The following is a 20,701-nucleotide window of genomic DNA, read 5'->3' as shown; positions in this document are numbered from 1 at the left end:
TGCGACCCCCAGGAGTTAAACACCCATACCCTGGGAAGGGTTCCTGATCTGAAGGGTCCCATGTATTCCCCACAAGGTCACACAAGTCCACAAGGAGGTCAGGGAACCAAGTTCCCAGAGGGGCTAAATTTGAGGAGGTGACATTGGCTATTTCACCGGTTTCCGCGTTGATGACCATCCAGGTTTGGTTCCATGGGAGGTGGGGGTTTCCTTGAACTAGTATAGTACTTACAGTTAGGAAGCAAAGGTCTACTAAAGGTCCCATGGTAAGCAGAGGGATTTAGGGGTTAGTATGGTTTTGATACTTATGGTATAGCTCCAGGTGCTCCAAGAAAGCTTGGATGATGATGGCACTAATGAACACCAACAGGGAGATGATGAGCAATCTGGTGATGGTGAGGCAAAGAGTCCACCAAGGTCTTTTCATACCATTACAGACAAGTTTAGTTTGGAGAATAGCAGCTTGATAAATTCCCTGCTTTAAAACTTGTATACCTGGAAAATATGAACACATTTAATATACAAAGAGTGACCATTTTACAATTACCTTGACACTTTTATATTACCAAATTTAGTTTTTAAACCTCAATTTTCAAGACTAATTGTCCTAAAGAATGAAACTTAACAGATATAATGTTAAGAGTAAATTAAAGTCTGTAAGAAATCCTTGTCAATTTAACATATAAATTAAACTTCAGTTTATATCAGTATAGTAGTATTTGACTTTAAGAAAAACCTTAAACAGCTTTAACTGATTGTCTTACATACTTGTAACCAACTTAGTTACATGCAAACTTGTTGACATTTGCCCTTTACTTACAGACTTTCTTAGCACTTACTTAGACCTTCATGTATTTCATTATATAACACTTTCTTATCCAGAAAGATTTTCTTCTTCACTAAATATAGTTCCATTTTTAGAGCCTTTTATTTTCTCTTTCCTATGTGTTGACCCCTTTTTGTTCACATTCTGAAACAACTCTTATGAAATTTCTGAATTTAGATAAATTACACCATTTTAACAAGATAAAATAATTTGTTGTTTATAGTACTGTAACTGAAACACAGTTGAAACCTTTAGAACCCTTTGTATATAGAATTGTACCTGTTAGGTACAATTGTAACTCTTAGTAACCTTGTTTTTAGTCAAGATATTAGACAAGTGTCCTGAACAGTATTTGTCATCTTTTTCTTGTTGAAGAAAAGTCCTAAAATAATTGATATTAGACATTTCATTAACATCAACATTTCATTAGTTTGACCACCTAGAGACTTGCAAGTTATTTCTAAAGACATTTCACTTTTATTAGTTTACCCAATTTAAATTGAACCTTTTAAAATCACGTGAATTAAAAATATTTGGATCCATTTTTAAATTTTAATTTTAGGAGCGCTCAGTTTTGATACAGACAAAACATGACATCAGACAGCACGACATACAAATAACACAAAATCAAAGGCCTTGTAACTTTATAGGTGACTCTCCATTGCAATGCAACAGATGTTCAAAAATAACTGTAGAGTTGGATAAAAATAGAACTGATCAAAAAAAAGTTATGAGCTCAAAAATACAGCATTAAAGAAAAACAAAGCAAAACAAGAATCCTGGAAAATGAGTTAGTTCTGTGTAGTAGCCCAGGAGTTTAAGTCTCAGGTTGCTCCCCCACTGAGACTGTTGCAGTTTTTCATTCCAATGAAGACTTCAGCAAGGCCAGGCAGGGGCAGGGAGTGACCCTGTGCTCAAGATAAGTTTTGTATCCAGATAGGGTGGAGGAGGGGCTGAAGAAGCCTGGAAAGGGTTAGAAGAGGGAGTGGACTCGGGGAAGGACTGCTTCAAGGACACGGGTGTTCCCTCCCTAGGTGGCCATGGAGCTGCGTCAAAGGGATCAAGAGGGGGGCCTGTTTCTGTCTCTTGTGATAGTTTCTCTTGACCCTTGCGTGGGAGGACCTCAGAACTGTCCTTTGGAGAGCCAGCGCCTTTGGGGAGGCCCCTATCTTTATCTGGGTTGCGGATAGGATGCAGTGGGAAACAGCTTTTAAGGGCTGCAATAGTGGGGAAAGCCCCGAGAGGGGGGATATCTCCTTATTAACTTGTGCCTTACGAAGAAGTTGTTCAATTCTGTCCCATGTTTCCCAGTCAAACAAGTTTGCTTCAGGCAGCCAAGGGGCTGCCTTAATGAGAGCCTTCCAGGTCTGAAATGCCTGGCTATCTGAGAGTTCTAATCCTCTACTTCTAAGGAGGATCCTAAGGGAGTCAAGGGAGGGGTCAGACTTGGAACTGGACTGTCCCATATTTTATGGGAGTACACTCACCCACTGTCCGATTGACCTGTCGGCGACTTTGTGATCCTCACATGGGGCACCAGTTGTTGCTCCCTGTCGAGCAACAAGGTCCGATGTATCTCCTCAGGGCCCGCCTGAGGAGAATACAGGGCCGAGCAGGATGATGAGTGTCGGCGGCAATGGAAACCACCAGAGCCGAGAGGTCTGTCAGCTCACGAAGCAGAGCAGGAACTCGTTTACTGAGGGAGTTACACAGCTTTTATGGCAGGGTGGGGGCTAGGTGGGAACCAATCAGCTTAAAGATCAGCAAGTCATGGGGAATTCACGAGGGAGAGAGTCCCATAGGACTAAAAGGCAGGCACAGGCTGATCACATTCACGGAACTGCTGCTAACCAATCCCAGACAGTAGGGGGTGGAGATGAGCAGGCCAATCAGGGAGTTGCTGGGTAAGAACACATTTTTCAGTTTCCGGGGGAGAGTGGCAGTACAAAGAAGTCTGGGTAAACTATTGGTGGATCAGGCAGTGCCATGTATGAGGAAGAGGTTGTCACGAGGGTGCAGCTGCCATTAGGATGCATCCCCTACACAGGCCAAAGTGGGTAGCATAATGATTCTCTAAGTTTTATAAAAATGGCTTATCCATTTTGCACCTGACTCTGGGATGAAAGTCTGGGGTAAGCAGAGATGATTAGGAAAAGGTGATTTATAGTTTCTGAAATGAGGCAAACTGGCTTCATGGCGGGAACACCCGAGATGCCTGGAGTTGGGAGGAAGGATCTCTAACAATCTTTTGTCTTTCAGTGTCATACTTGGATTCTTCAGGAAGGAAGATGCCTGGGTATGACTCCTAAAATGTTGCAAACACCTCAAATGGTAAAACTGCTGAATCTGCCTTTCTTTCCAGATTGTTCCATCCTTGATTTTGATTGTCATTTCCCTTCACCTTAGCAAAAATTCTACCAGAAAAAGCAGTAGATAACTCAGCTTCTGTATTTTCCATGTAAAACACTGGTTAATACTGCCAGATGTCTTACACATCTCCATTCCCATAGCTATTGCTTAATCATTCTATGGGTTGAGTGAGTACCACCAATCTGATGGCAAAGACAAATAGAGTAGTTTGAATAGACAACCCTTAGGCAATCCCTTCAAAAGCAGGGACTAGACTCGGAAGTTTTCAAACTGAACTAGGAGTCCTAAGACTCACCAGCTTGCCTGGAGTCCAGGCAAGGAACTGTCACCTCTGCTCTTTGAGTGAATATGTACTACTTGGGGAGGCTGAGCATTATAAACAATGTTTTCTTTTCAGGATGCAATCTGTGCCCTCAGGACTTTATTTCCTGTGTAGAAGCCAAGAGTTAACCTGTCTCTTCTGATAACACCCTTATGAGCAAACATGACAGACTTTCAAATCTTTAAGGAAAAGATCATGTGACTTTCAGATGACAACAGATTTTTTTTTTTTTTCCAAGTGAGGCTTTGAAATTTCTTCATTGCTGGAGGGATCTCCCCAGAATGATAATGGATTCATTATTTATGTATGCTTTCTGGGCAGTTATTCTTGAAATAGAAGTTCTCCAGTTAGGAAAGGTAGTAAAATTTAGCTGAAGTTATAAGTGACACTACCTTGGCTCTGGAAAGATTAAGGTCAATTTCAGCTTACTAACCAGGGTTGTTATGGATGAAAGAACTGCCTTAGGCTTCCTCCTCAGGTGACATCTGTGCAATCTCTGATATATCTCGCTGTGCCTGGATTAATGACTCAAGTCAAATGAAAAGGTCAATATAGAACTTTAAAGAGAAAGCTACTTGGCCTTCTAAATAGACCCCAGTGGTGTGTGGGATTATTAAATTGACTGGGTCCTGTACTCTGCAATATGGCCTCATCTTGCTTTATAGAGTTTTATTGGTGATAACCTTAATTAAATGTTGTGTGAGACTTACTGATTTGGTGCAACCCTCTGTTGGTCAGATTAATTACAGTGGCTGATGGGAGTAATATAATCATGGGAAAATTTTCCAAAAGCAAAGACTGTAGAAACTACACAGTAGTAGAAATCACACAATCTTGTGGATATTGTTGGGAGATTATTCGTGGTGTTGGGAGATAGTTCTCCGTGGGCCTCTCATATTCCACATATTTCTTGTGTGCAGTGGGCACTAATTGTCTTTGTTCCAGACTGCCTCTTTAAGGATATTTGTATAGGGAACATCATTGGCAGAAAGAAATAGTGTTTCCTTCCAGGGCAAGGAGCAGGTTTGTTTAGAATCTTGGAAGATGTAATGTCTACTTCTGGAACAAAGTATAGGCATGCTTACTGTTCCTTGATAGTAGCGTTTTCTAAGTTTGGGGGCTATTTCTTACAATGTAACTGTATGTGTAGATGTCATCTAGGTCCTTTGTGCAACTCTGTGGGAGTCAGAGCTTGAGGGACCAGAACAAGAAATTGTTACTATTCTATTCCAGTTCCTGCTGTTGCTGAAGGCAATAACAACTTTCATCTCTGACCCTCGAGTCTTACATCTTCTGACAGCATCCATAGAATAGTTAGTAGGCTGATTAGTCATCTTGTGAACAGGATAAAATCTCAGGCCCATCACAGTTCTTCATTGAATTTATCTTGAATAAAATAGCACCATAGTTTAATTAAAACATTATGATTTTTCTGTCTTCTCACTTTGGTTCTTTTCAATCTTTGGGTTTATAAAAATGCCTTGATCTTGTGTTTTCCTCTAGTTTGGTTGGAAATTCTACAGTTTCCACAATTCTTAAAAATTCAGTGGGTATTTCAAGAGTGTATCAGATGTTCTTATACATTATACAGTACAAAATTGAACATGTTGATCAAAGCTATTTATGAGGATCATGTTTTGCTTCTTCCTCAGTGTGGGAAGGCTAGTGTAGCAGTCCAGGTGAGAAAAGATCATTCATGTCTTGGGCCACGTGGTGGTACTGAGGGTAGAAACAGGATATGATGACTAATTAGATAAAGAGTGAGAAGGGTAGAGTCCAGGTTTGTAGGCTTGAACAAGTTGGTAAATGGTGACAATCACTAATCCAGGTACTAAGGAAAAAGGATCAATTATAGGGAAGATCATGTAATAAGTAGGTTATAGATTATAAAGGACTTTGTAAGCCACATTAAGGAGTATAGACTTTATCCTAAGAGCAATAGGGACTCATTGAAGAGTTTTAAGTGAGGAAGTGATACTGGATTTGTGTTTTATTTTATTTTTTCAGTACTGGGAATTGAACTCAGGTGTGCTGTACCACTGAGCTATATCTCCAGCCTTTTGAAAAAAGTGTATTTTGAGACAGGGCCTTGCTAAATTATTCAGTATGTTCTTGAACTTGCAATCTTCCTGTCTCAACCTCTGCAGTAGTTGGGAATCCAGGTGTATGCCACCAAACCTGCTTCAAATTTGCATTTTAGAAAGACTTCCCTGGTTATAGTGTGAAAGATGGATTGGAGGGAATAAAAGTTCTGGTAGGAAAAATGTTTAGGAGGTGATTAGAATAATTTAGGCAATGCATGATAGGTATATTAGTCAAGTTTCTTCAGAGAAACAGCCAAAAGGAGATATGTGTACATACATGTGCATACAAATATACATGTACATGTATATACACACACGTTTATATATAAAGAGATTTACTATGTGAAATTAACTCATATGACTCTAGAGGATGGCAAGTCTAAAATCTGCAGAGCCAATGTCCCATTTCAAGTCTGAAGGCTAGAAATCTATAGATTCAGGAAAAGTCAATGTATCAGTTTGAAGGTCATCACACAGGAAGGGCTGATGTTCCATTCAAGTTTAAAGGCTGCCAGTAGGGGAATTCTCTCTTATTTGGGGAGGGTCATTCTTTTGTTCACTTCACTTGATTTCAGGTGAGGCCCAACCACATTAGAAAGGGCCGTCTGCTTTACTCAGTCTACCAGTTTAAATATTAGTCTCACCCAGAAGCACCTAGAATAGTATTTGACCCAATATCTGGACACCCTGTGGCCCAAGTCTTGTTGACATAAAATTAACCATCACAGTCACTTAAACTAAGTTTGGTGCAATGGAAATGAGAAGTGGATAAAATTAAGAGCAAGGATATGAGAGATTAAAGTCTTGGTTGCTGACCGGATCCTTGGCTGACCCAGTTGAGTGGCTAGTGATTCCATTCAATAAGAATTAATATAAATAGATGAGCAGGTTTTACATAAGAGAAAACAATTTCAGTTTTTGATATGTTGGGTTTGATGTTATTGAAATGTTCCAGCGATGTAGCCAGAATATAGAGATATGATAATTGGAAAATGGATCTGGGCTTAAAATATTTATCTACATATCTATATCTATAGTATCTGTTTATCTTTATATATAAGTATACATTATTTAAAAATGTATATTTTTTAAATGCATACACATATGTTTGGAGTCATAGGTAGATGATAACTAAAGTCAAAGGAAGGGGTGAAGTTTCCTAGGAAGAAATTTAAAGTGGAGGTCATTATTTTATTTTTTAATTTGTTCTTTTTAGATATACCTGACAGTAGAGTGTATTTTGACATATACACACATGAAGTATAACTTATTCTAATTAGGATCCCATTCTTGTGATTAAACATGATGTAGCATTACACTAGTTGTTATGTCTGATTCATTCTACTGTCTTTCCTATTTCCTTCCCCCCTCCATTCCCTTCATTCCCTTTTGTCTAATCCATTGAACTTCTATTCTTCCTTCCTAACCCCCTCATTGTGTGTCAGCATCCATATATCAGAGAGAACATTTGGCCTTTGTTTTTTTGGAATCAGCTTATTTCATTTAGCATGATATTCTCCAGTTCCATTCATTAACTGGCAAATGCCATAATTTCATTCTTCTCTATGACTGAGTAGTATTTCATTGTTTATATATACCACATTTTCTTTATCTATTCATCTGTTGAAGGGCACCTAGGTTGGTTCCATAGCTTAGCTACTGTGATTGAGCAGCAATAAACATTGATGTGGCTGTGTCACTGTAGTATGCTGATTTTAAGTCCTTTGGGATAACAGGAATCTCCACACCACTTTCCAGAGTGGTTGCATCAATTTGCAGTCCCACCAGAAATGTATGAGTGAACTTTTTTCCCCACATCCTTGCCAACATTTATTGTTAGTTGTATTCTTGATAATTGCCATTCTGACTGGAGTGAGATGGACATCTCAGTGTGGTTTTAATTTGCATTTCTCTAATTGCTAGAGATGTTGAACATTTTTTCATCTATTTGTTGACCATTCATATTTCTCCTTCTGTGAAGTGCCTGCCCAGTTCCTTTGCCCATTTATTGATTGGATTATTTGTTCTTTGGTGTTAAGTTTTTTGGGTTCTTTATATATCCTGGAGATTAATGCTCTATCTGAGGAGCAGGTGGCAAAGATTTTCTTCCATTCTGTAGGTTCTCTCTGCGAGTTCTTGAGTCCTTTGCTGTGAAGAAGCTTGTTAATTTGCCATCTCATTTATTGATTCTTGATTTTACTTCTTGTGCTTTAGGAGTCTTTCAGATACACACTCTACTGTCATGTATATCTGAAAAGAACAAATAAAAATTATAATATTAAAATTGTAATAACTATGTGTTGTTGAGAAGTATTATATGCAAGTGCTTAACAGAGAGTAGCCTCAGTTGGTAGGTATTTCTTGTTGAGGAAGTTGATTCCTTAGCCGATATGATGGAGGGTTGGGCCTACATTTTCTTCTAGTAGGGTCTCTGGTCTAATGCCTAGGTCTTTAATCCACTTTTAAAAAATTTTTCTTTTAGTTGTAGATGGACACAATACCTTTATTTTCTTTACTTATTTGTATGTGGTGCTGAGAATTAAACCCAGTGCCTCATACGTGCAAGGCACGCTTGCTCACAACTAAGCTACAACCCCAGCCCCACCTTAATCCACTTTGAGTTGAGTTTTGTGCAGGGAGAGAGATAGGGGTTCAATTTCATTCAAAGTAGAGATTCTTAATCTGGTGTTTGAACCTATAAAGATCCTGAAATTACATGTAAAACTGTAAGTAAATATTATGGGAGATTTTCTATACCGTCAGACAGATTATCAAAGGCATCATTAACTTGAAAAGGACTAAAAACCACTGTTATAATCTATTTATGATTTTTTTTTGCAATGAACATGAATTAATTAATAATTTAAAAACAGTTAATACTGTAAGGTTAGAAAATGACAAAATGGAGAAAAACCGGCAAGATATTCTGAGAAAGTGTTCGCTTTTCTAACCTACAAAAAGTTTTAGAAATCAATAAGAAATAGAGTTCTATAAATCCTTCCCCAAAACCCTTGGGACAATAAATACTTCAGAATTCAGATTTCTTGTGGGACTTTAAAAAGGCAAATTATACACAGTTAACATTCCCATTGAGTCTCAGGGCAGCATGCAGTTAAATCAAATACATTTTTAGTTTGTACATTCATTCAAATGTATGAATGTTCATTCTAAATGGGGATAAATAAAATTAAAAATAGCTTCACATCAGTTCAGGAAATGTTTTGCTGACAGCTGACTTCAGGTCAAGATTGGTTATGCTATCAAATGGGTTACAGATAAGTCACAAAAGAAGAGATAAAAAATATCCAGTAAACATATTGAAAGCTAAATATTTATTTAGTTTCACTGATAATCACAGAATGCTTAGTTAAAAAAAACAAAACAATGAAGGGTGAATGTTCTGATACTTGGATGTTAACATATAATAAGAACAGAAGTTCATTGGATTAGACAAAGGGGACTGAAGGGAAGGGAGGGGGAATGGATATAAGAAAGACAGTAGAATGAATCAGACATAACTTTCCTATGTTCATATATGAATACATGACCAGTGTAACTCCACATCATGTACAACCACAAAAATTGGATCCTAATTAGAATAAGTTATACTTTGTGTATGTATAATATGTCAAAATACACTCTATTGTATGTATATCTGAAAAGAACAAATAAAAAATTATAATATTAAAATTGTAATAACTGTGTTGTTGAGAACTATTATATGCAAGTGCTTTACACACAGAAAATAGCCTCAGTTGGTAGGTGTCATGTTTTACAGGTAAAGGGTGCTCATAGACTTTCCAAGTTCACATACTAATAGGAGACAGTTGAGTGGGTGAGATTACACATTTATGCTTAGGGCTATTAGGCTGGAAATAGTGTTTCCAGACAAGGATGATCATCCTTGATGTTCTGATCTACTATGAGGCCTGGGAATTCCACACTGGTTAATTACACTGAGGAATATGTAGTTCTACAGTACCAGTGTTTTCCCTTCCACTTCCCTCCCCCCTCTTTTTTCTGTAAAGGTTTTATTATATACAGAGGAGAGAGGGCCTCTTAGTCCTCCTTGGCAGTCAGGACATTACTTAGTTCCTCTCTCTTCTTTGCATGGATGTGTGTCTCACTCTTCTCTTTTGTGGTACAGGGGATTGGACCCAGGGGTATTTTGCCTCTGAGCTACATCCCCAGTCCTTTTTATTTTTTTATTTTGAGACAGTTCTTGCTAAGTTACTGAGGCAGGGCTTGAACTTGCAATCCTCTTGATTCAGCCTGCCTTCTGCCAAGTCACTGGGATTACAGGTATGCGCCACTGTGCCCAGCTCCCACTTTTCTTGATGAACTTGTAGACCTGTTTAATTTTGGAGAACTTGAGCAGCTCCATAGTTTACTACTCACACAGGACAAAGCCACACACCTCTTGGATCATGTCCTGAATGAATGTGGTGTGCTTGGTAAAGTGCCCATGGTTACAGCTGTGCCTTGGCTTGCTTATGCTCTTGGTTACCTTATTGTCCTTGTTGAGGCCCATGGCCACAGAGGGGCCACACAGCCATGGCTGTTGTACTTCCATAGATCTACTTGCTAATGCTCTGGGTAAATCTTTCTACAGTTAAGGTCCCAATGTGTCTCTGGGGTCCCTTACTCCTCTGTTGTCTACCTTCTAATGGTCCTGGGGTATCTTGGGTGTGGAGATTATGGATACTCAAGCTATGGGTTCAAGCTAAAGAGAAAGAAGTCAGAACTAAGCAAAGAAACACTAGGAAATAAAAGAGGGAAGGAAGGAAGGAAGGAAGGAGAGAAGGAGAGAAGGAGCAGAAGAAGGGAGAAGGGAAGAGAGGAGAGGAGAGAAGGGGAGGGAAAGAATCTGGGAAATAAGGAACATTTTGTGATGGTAGAGTAATACAATTAATTTTTCTTGTGTGACTGATATTCCATCTCTGAAGGCAGTTTAATTAGGGTAGCTCCAAACATAAATTTTAAACATGTATAATTTTCTGATAAAAGGAAACTGAAGTATGACACATTAGGGGAGAAAGATTGGACTCGTGACAACATAGAAAGATTTGCGTTCTGGGGAATCAGTGTCCTCTTTGGCTTTGGGATCTTTGCATTCCGTCACTACTCAAGTCAAAGTCTAACAGTGAGAAGAGCCCTGAGGCATAGGATCACATGCTAAACTGTTCAGTCAGGATGAGGGTTGCCGTTTGCATTGTTCAAGGAAAGGATATGCACACACTATCTAGTTTGGGACGAAGTTGTGGTTGGGGCAATGGCAGCCCAAGGATGCAGACACCCCATCTATTTTACAGGCATGGGAAGGAACAATCATTCACCTGATCATTAATGCCTCTACAGCTAAAGAGAATTTGTGATAGATGGAATATTTTATAATTTCTTGTAATAGTGAACGACCCTAACCCTCTAAATATTTTCTTATGCAGAATTATCAAAGATATCTAAAACTGATAAAAATTCCAGTGTCAGTACAAATGTAAAAAAATAAGAATTCTTGATCATTGGTAAAAGTGAGAATTAGTAGAAGCATTTGGAGGGTAATAAGGCCCTATTAAATATTTTAATGTTTATATCATTTTAATGTTTGACCTAGTAGTTAAACTGTACTCAAGTTTATAATGATAAATGTATGAGAATATACAGTTAGTAAATTTTAATCTTTTCTTTTGTGAAACAAAACATGTTTAATTAAGTTCATAAAGTTTAAATGTATGGTTTAATGAATAACTAGGAAGCAAATCATGACAAAAGAGATAAAAATGCCAGTTTCCCAGAAGTCTGCATGTTTTCTTTCCCAATTATAATTCTATTTCTCTCCTCTAGAGGTAACTTCTTCTTTTAAATTAATGCATGTTAATTATACAGAATAATGGGCTTCATTGTGGCATATTTGAACATATTTTATCATTTCTACCCCCTATCATCCCCCTCTTACCCTCCCATCCCTCTCCTCTGATCCTCTTCTAGAGGTAAGCTCTTTTCTCAATTTCATATCTGTTAGAAATGGTTTGTTCAGTGTGGTAGCCACTAGCCACGTGTGGCTACTGAGCACTTGAAGTGTGGTTAGTCTGAATTAAGATGTGCTGAAAGTGTAAAATTCACACTGAATTTTGAAGGCTTAATGTGAAAAAATGTAAAACATCTCCGCAATACATTTTTATATTGCTTACACATTGAAATTTTTGGATATATTGGGTTAAATAAAATATATTATTAATTTCACCTGTTTGTTTTTGTATCATTTAATATGACTACTATAAATTTAAAATTACACATACAGCTAGCTTTTGTGACTCACATTATGTTTATATGGGGCAGCACTACTCTGCAGGTATCACTATCTTGAATTTTTTCTTTTCTTTTTTTTAATGAGACATGGAGTATTGCCCATGCTGGTCTTGAACTTGTGGGGTCAAGAGGATCTTCCTGTCTTAACTTCCTGAGTCACTGAATTATAGACATGCACTAAGTACCTGGCTTGTTTTTTTTTTTTTTTTTTTTTAAGTCTCTTCAGGAAGCATTTTATTGTTGCTCTATGTTTAGGAATTATCACTGATGATAGAAAATCAATACTTTTAGATACTCTCCCGCGTAGCTTGGCTTAGCTTCTGAATCTTGTGTTTTGCAGACAAGTCAACATATTTCTCTCCAATACGGATCATCGTTCCCACCTATGATTGCTGGATCAGTCTTAACCTCCAATTTCAATACTTGGCCTTGACTTAGGAAGCTCTTCAGGACTGTCTTTAACTCAGAGAGAGTAGCTTCAGGTAAAGGAGACACAGTGGTTACTGTGCAAGGTTTACTTCTCCATGGTGCACACTCATAATGGTAGAAATGGCAGAAACGATGCCATGGGTATTGTCTAGGTGACCATTTTCAGCAAGCAAGTTGGTTAGGTTAGACATGGTGGGGGAAAACCTCTCTTTTGCTCTCATATCATTTAGGTTTTTCATTTTGATGGAACGCTTAATATAGGGACTCAGAATAGAAGCAGCCACTTTGGGTTCCTTCAGGAGTTGTGCTACTCTCAACAACTCCTTTTCTACTTGTTCCACTTTATTTTGTTTAGATGCAGCAGAATAAAGAGCAGTGGCATAGCAACCTTCAATGCCATATATCTGAACAGGTGGCCTCACAAGCTTGGTAAATGGTCTGACCACAGATGTACTGAAGCATCGCACCTACTGCGGGAGCTGGGGAGGCCTTCTCCTGGGTGTCTGTAGGTCCTGGCTTGAGTTTTCAATAATGATGTTCTTCCTTTAGATTTTTACCTCTTGTGTAAGCATCTATAAAATAGCACAGTTTATTTTCCTGTTTTTAAAATTTATATTGATGGAAAATGATTTATGTATTCTTTTGCATCTTTCCTTTATAGCTTATGTTTGTTTAATTAATCCTGCTCATATGTGTGTGTATGTGTGTGTGTGTGTGTGTAATTCATTCATTTCCATTGCTGTGTTTCATATTCCATTTTGTGAAAAAAAACAGTAATTCATTTATCCATGGTACTGTGCTAATTTATAGTCCTATCGCAATGTATGAGTTACAGCCTTGCTTTTAATAGTGAAAAATGGAAAAATTCCCAAATGCCCATTAGTAGGAATTGGTAAGTAAATTATAGTACATCTATGCAATGAAATGCCATACAGTTGTTTAAAAAAACAAGCTAAGTCTATCTGAAATAACTTGAAAAGATGTCCATAATATATTGCAAAATTTAAATAATTTGTTGGCATATTATTGTTCATAGTAGTTATTTATGATCTTTCATATTTCTGTGGTATCAGTCGTAATTTTTCCTTTTTCATTTCTGATTTTATTTTTCTTCTCTTTTTTATTAATCTTGCTATGAGTTTACTGTTTTATCATTTCCAAAAAACCCCTGAATTTTATTGATCTTTTTTATTGTCTCTCTGGTCTCTATTTCTGTTTTTCCCTGTTCTGATCTTTATCATTTCCTTCCTTCTGCTGACTTTGGGCTTTGTTTGTTCTTTTTATAGTTCCTTGAAGTGTAAAATTAGGTTGTTTATTTGTAATCTTTCTTTTTTCTTTATGTAAGCATTTATCACTATAAACTTCTCTCTCAGAACTGCTTTTTCTCTGTCCTATAAGTTTTGCTATGTTGTGTTTCCATTTGCATTTGTCTTGATGTTTGTCTTATTTCCCTTTTGATATTTTCTTTGACCTTTGGTTGTTCAGGACTGTATTTTTTAATTGCCATACATTTGTGAATTTTCCTCCTGTTATTGATTTCTAGTTTCATACCATTGTGGTAGGAAGAGATACTGGAAATGTAATTTCAGTCTTCTTAAATTTGTTAAGACTTATTTTGTGGACTAATATATAATCCATTCTGGAAAATGTTCTATGTGCCCTCAAGAAGAATGTAAGCTCTTAGGCTGTTGGATGGAATGTTTTGTGAGTGTATGTATTAGGCTCATTTGGTCTGTAGTGTTGTTTAACTCCACTGTTTATCTATAGATTTTCTATTCAGATAATCCGCCCATTATTGAAAGTGGAGTTTTGAAATCCCCTACTAAAGTGTTGTTGACTATTTTTCTCTTTAGTTCTGTTAATATTTATTTTGCATATTTAGGTGTTCCAATGTTGAGTGCATTATATTTATAATTATGTCCTTTTGATGAATTGACCCCTTTATCATTATGTAATGACCTTCTTCGTCTCCTTTTACATTTTTACTTTAAAGCTTATTTTGTGTAAGAATAGCCACCCCCCCCCCTTTGTGTGTGTGTGTGTGCACACACATGCGTGTATGCTTGAGATTGAACTTGGCCTCACACATGCTAGGCAAGTACTCTACCAATGAGCTACATCCCCAGGCCTGATTATCATTTTCATAGGACATCGTTTTCCATTCCTTTAAGCCTGTGTGTCTTTAAAGCTAAAATGAGTCAGTTTATAGATGATTTTGTTTTAAAAATCCATTCAGCCAGTCTGTGTCTTTTGATTAGAAAACTCAATCCACTTACATTGAAAGTAATTATTGATAAGTAAGGGCTTACCATCACCATTTTGATAATTGTTTTCTGACTGGGATTTCTTTTGTTCATTTCTTCCTCTCTTGCTGTCTTTCTTTGTGATTTGGTAATTTTCTTTTGTAGTGGTATGTTTTGATTTATTTCTCTTTCTCTTTTGTGTATCTATCACAGGTTTTTTCTTTGTGGTTATCATAATGCTTACACGGAACATCTTAGGGTTATAGTAGTTTAAGTTGATAACAACTTAACTTTGCATAAATATCTCTACCTTAACAGATTTCACAATTTACACTTTTTAAATTGTGTGTTTTGTTAACAAATTGTAGTTATTTTTGATACTTTTGTCTTTCAACTTTTATTTTATTATTTTTTTGTGGTTCTGGGAATTGAACCGGGGGTGATCTACCATGGAGCTACATCCCCAGCCCTTTTTTATTTTTCATTTTTGAGACAGGATCTTGCTAAATTTCTGAGGGTAATCTTAAACTTGCTATCTTCCTGCCTTGGCTTCTCGAGTCTATGGAATTATAAGTGTGCAGCACCACGTCTGGCTGTCTTTTAACTTTTATACTAGTGTTAAAAGTGATTTACTCTACACATCACCAGTACGGTATGAAAAATTTGATTATGTTTTTACCTTAACAGTGACTTTTATGTTTTTGTGTTGCTAGTTACTGTCCTTTTGATTCAATTTGGAAAACTTTTTTGGCATTTTTTGTAAGTCAGGTATAGTGGTGACGAACTCCTTCAACTTTTGTTTGGGAAAGTCTACTTCTCCTTCATTGGCGAAGGGAAACTTTGCTGGGCATAGAATTCTTGGTTTCAGTGTTTTTTCTTTCAGAATTTTGAATATATCATCCGACTTTTCTTATGGAGGTTTCCTTGTATATGACTAGTTGCTTCTTTCTGGCTGTTTTCCAAGTTCTCATTGTCTTTGACTTTTGAGACTTTGATTGTAAATGCATATAGGTAAAGATTTCTTTATACTTAATCTATTCAGGGTTCTCTGGGCTTCATGAATCTGGATTTTTTTTTTTTATCCATTGATGATCATGTTCATAAGTTGAATGAGTTGGTCACTGGGGCATGGTTTTGAAGGATATATTTTGCCCTGGACCCTTTCTCTTGCTGTGCTTTCCGGCCACCATGTAAGCAGCTCTATTCTACCACATGTTCCCTCTATGATGTTCTGCCTCACCAAAGACCCAGAGCAATGGGGTTGAATGACCATGGGTTAAAACCATGAGCCCAAATAAGTTGTTCCTCCTTTATGTTGAATTTCTCAAGTATTTTGTCACAGTGACAACAAACTGAATAATGCACTGGTTAATTTCAAATGACCTGTTTTGAACTTATTGATTATTTTCCTTGATTTTCTATTTTTGTGGCACTCAATGGAATTTTTCAGTTCAGTGATTGTGTTTCTTAACTCCAGAGTTTGTTCGGTTCTTTTTATGTTTTTTTATCTCTTTGTTGAACTTCTCTTTTTAATGTATTATTATTTCCCCAGTTTTGTTTAGTTGCCTATCTTTGTTCTCTTATGGCTCACTGAGCTTATTGAAAAACTTTTTAAAAAAATTATTATTTTTTATTTTAAAAAATAACCAAAAAACATAAAGTCATTATGTTTTTAACTAGCCATATTTAGATTTTCTTTATTTTTATTTTTATTTGTTATTTTTAGATATACATGACAGTAGGATGTATTTTGACATACATACATGGGGTATCACTGAGCTTCTTTAAGATGATTATTTTGAATCTTTGTCAGGCAGTTTGTAGATCTCCAATTTTTAGGGCTGGTTTCTGGTGCTATATGTTGTTTCTTTGATAGGATCATGTTTGATTATTCATGATGTTTGTGACCTTACATTGGTATTTGTGCATTTGAAGAAGTTGGCAGCTCTTCCAATCTTTATAGTCTGGCTTTGGTAGGGAAAACCCTTTACTAGTTAGTTAAATTGTCAGAGATTCTGGGTTGCTGGTATCTGTAGATAGGTTTGCTGCTAGATTCTTTGAGTAAGCTGGCCAGATGCCTGTGTCAGTGGGCTGATAGGTCTGGTGCTTGGTTCTACAGAGGTTGCCCTGGTGCTTGGAACTATGGGGACCGGCCTGGAACCTGAGTCTGTGGGAGTGAGCATAAAGCCTAGATTTGTAGGGACTGGTCTAATGCTTATGTGAGCCTGAGTCCTGGGTCCACAAGGACTAGCCTGGCTCCTGGAGCAACTGGGGGTGGCTTGATACTGAAGTGGTCCTAGAACCTAAATCCACAAATGCCAAGCCTGGATGTTTGCTTCATGGGTGCCAGTCCAATACCTAGAGTCATAAGGGCCAGCCTGATATGGAGCTGGCCTGGACTGTAGGTCCACAGGGGCTAGCTTTGAGTCTTGGTCCACGTGGGCTGGTCCGGCAGCAGAGTTCACTGGGATGGACTTGGTGCTCACTTTACTTTCCTTCCCCATGTGGAGGCTACCTCTGTCCACACAGCTCTATTCAGGTTTAAGGTAGCGGTGGAGTAAATAATATGAAACTATCCTTCCTACCCTCTGCAATACATCTTCTCTTATTTCTATGATCTATACATGTGCAGTAATGTCTCATTTGAATTCTATAGTTCTCGTGAAGGACTTTCATTAGTGGATGGTTGTTCAAATCGATATTTTTGTGAGGAGATGAGCATTAAAAGTGTCTTTCATTTTGCTGATATTCCTCCTGGAAATCGAGATAGTAAATTTTATGTTATATATATTTTGTCACATAAAAATTGAAAAAAAATGATGGCTTAAAAAAGAAACATAAGAGAAAAATTGATAAAAGTGCTAATTAAAAAAAAACATTTACACAGATAATTTAACTTCTCACTCTTGACTTCTTCCTGCAGCACTGGATTTCCATCACATTACCTTTCCCATTTCATAGTAAAAGACAATATCCTCAGATTTTATCTTTATGAGAACATCTTTAGTTTTTCTTCATTTTGAAAGGTATTTTCACTAAATATACAGTTCTAGTTTGGCATTTTTTTTTCTAGGAATCTCCCCTCCCCTGACTCCTAGGTCCTGGTAATCATCATTCTATAGTTTCATATATTGACAATGGAGAACAACAATATTTTTAACATAAAAATCATGGTAAAATTTATAAAACAACAGACAGGATACTGGAACAGGCATAAATTGGTATTTTTTCATTATCTTCCCACTTTTATGAATGTCTGAGAAGTCATCCTTCATTTGTGTGTATATGATGTGTTTACCAGACCCTTCCTCTGGCTGTATATTTTAAGATCTGTTTTTACTTTCATTTTTCAGAAGTTTAATTTTGATGTGTCTAAATGAGTTCTTTGTATGTTTCCTGCTTAGATTTCACTGAGATTTTTTTAGTCTTTGGGTTATTATCATTTTAAAATCAATTTTGGAAAGTTCCTTGCAAATACTTTTTCAAATATTCCTTATACCACATTTTCTCTCTTCTCTACTTATAAGACTCCAATTACATGTATTATAGGCCACTAGATATTATCTCACAGATTTTTTTCCCTTACTCTGACCTTTGTTTCAGTTGAGTACATGTTTTCTGGATCCATGATCCTATCCTCTGCTTTGTCTAATCTGTTGTCACATACCTCTAATGAACTCTTTGCTTCTGCTACCGTATTTTTTCATTTCTAGCATTTTAATTTGATTTTTTAAAATAATTTCAACATCAATGTTGAAATCCTCCATCTCTTCAAACATATTGTCCATCTTTCTCACTAGATCTTTTGATATTTTAATCATGGTTCTCTATAGTCTGCAAATTTCAACATTTGAGACATATCTGTATCTGTTTCTATTTCCTTTTAAGACCATGTTTCACATTTTTTTGATATTATATATTTCTTGTGATTTTAAAAACTGGGCATTTTTTTTTATAAAGGAATAGCATTGACTGAAGCAAAAAATATTGCCTTTCAGAAAGGGGCACACCATTTTTGTATATCAGCCTACTGGAAAGGGACAGAATCAAAATTTTTGCAATTTGATTTGGTTCACCACTGACCTTAGATCTTTTGAAGGTAGAATCTAACTTTCCCTTTAGCAGGCCCTATATCTTAGTAGTGGTGATTTTTCTAGGGCTCTTCTTTTGCTTCACAGCTCATCATCACCTTGGGGAGCTATTGGATATCCCTATGTACATTATGGACTGCCTGCCCACTATTTCAGTTTTGGGGGATTTTCCTTTGTTCTCCATTTCTGCTATCTCTTATTCTAATTTTTGAAAAAGAAGTTTCTCTGAAACAACCCTTTAGTTAGGAGCCTTGAAAGTAAAAATCCACTTTTATTATTTACTATGAAATTTACTATAAAATTGCTAGCAGAGGAAACTATATTTCTTGGATAATTTTTTCCTTTAACATACTTCTTTACTTTTACCATTGTTCTTCAATATAAGTAATGTGAAAAAAGTTAGCAAGTCTAGAATGTTTTTATACCTTATCAAAATATTCTAAAAGTTTTTAAGATTAATAGTGAAACTAGAGGGTTTTTTTTTTCCTTGATAAATAAAAATTGCATGAATCTATTGTGTGTTAACCTGGTATTGTGAAATATGTATACATCATGGAATGACTCAATGGAGCTAATTAACACCTCACATTCTTATAATTTTTTTGTGGTAAGAATACTTAAAAATCTACTTTTATATAAGTGTTTTTCAAAATATATTTTTATTAGCTATAGTCACAATATCATACAACGTATCTCTTGAACTTTTCCTCCTATCTAACAAATTTTGAATTCTTCCACCAACATCTCCTCATCCCCGCACCTACTACTTCCAGTCCCTGGTAATCACCATTCTATAAATTCACATGTTAGTGATAGAGGATAGCATTTTAAATACAAAATGCTGATCAAAAATTATACATATAACTGAAAGAATACTGGAGCAGACATAAATTGTTACTGAGTGATTAGAAATATCTGTAGGCTAATGAGATTTTGGGTATAGTAAAAATTAAAAAATCTAGCATTTCTAATGAATTACTTTAGGAGATAATAGTATCCACCAACAGCGGTGGAAAGCAGTGGGAGATGGCAAAGTAATAAATGTTTTAACCTATCAAAGTTTTCATGCTCACCTGCTTCCGAAGCTTCCTGATTTTTATATCTATAGAAAAATTCAGTTTTGATTTCAGAAAAATTTTATGTAGGAATAAGGGTTGTTTAACAAGTAGATAATCAATCCAGAGATAACCTAAGATTTACAATCAGCATTTTCTCATTTCCTTTCTGGGTCTAAGGAATTTATCAGTTCATTCTCATGTCCATTGATTTTACTTCCAAATTCCTTTTTTTTAAATTTTTTTTTTTAGTTGTTGATATACCTTTATTTTATTCATTTATTTATATGTGGTACTGAGAACTGAACCCAGTGCCTCACACATGCTAGGCAAGCGCTCTACCTCTGAGCCAGAACCTCAGCCCCCCAAATTCTTTTAAATGTGGTAAAATGTATGTAATATAAAGTTTACCATCAGTTATTTGAAGTATACAGTTCAGTAATATTAAATAAATTCATTATGTAATGCATTCATCACTACCATAAATCTCCATACCTTTTTTATTCACATAAAACTGAAACTCCCTTTCTCCAACTTCTAGAAACTGCCATTCTGCAGTCATATGATTTTGACATTCTGAGTATCTCATAGATGTGGAATTATATAGTAATTGCTTTTTTGTGGCTGACTTATTTTACTTAGTATAACATTATCAAGGCTCATCCATCTTATTGTGTATGTCAGAATTTTCTCCCTCTTTAATGTTGCATGTAGAGGGCTGTGGTTGTGGCTCAGTGGTGGAACATTTACCTGGCATATGTGAGACACTGGGTTCAATCCTTAGCACCACATAAAAATAAATAAAATGAAGGTATTGTGTTTACCTACAACTAAAAAATATATTAAAAGATATTGCATGTATGTGCCACACTTTGCTTATACTTTCATTTGTGAATGGACAGTTGGGTTGCTTATTTTAGTTATTGTAAATAATGCTATTATGAATAAGTAAGTACAAATACTTCTTTGAGACTT

General features: G+C 36.4%; 1 pseudogene; it reads right to left on the bottom strand.

Moving 5' to 3' along the window:
• Window positions 1-12,195: 12,195 nt before the first annotated feature.
• On the bottom strand, window positions 12,196-14,655 carry LOC124976570 (ATP synthase subunit O, mitochondrial-like; annotated as a pseudogene).
• Window positions 14,656-20,701: the final 6,046 nt, after the last annotated feature.

This window comes from Sciurus carolinensis, chromosome 2 (genome assembly GCF_902686445.1).
Source record: "Sciurus carolinensis chromosome 2, mSciCar1.2, whole genome shotgun sequence".
Lineage (NCBI taxonomy): Eukaryota > Metazoa > Chordata > Mammalia > Rodentia > Sciuridae > Sciurus > Sciurus carolinensis.
Note: the sequence above shows the minus strand (reverse complement) of the source record. Positions and strands in the feature narration are given on the sequence as shown.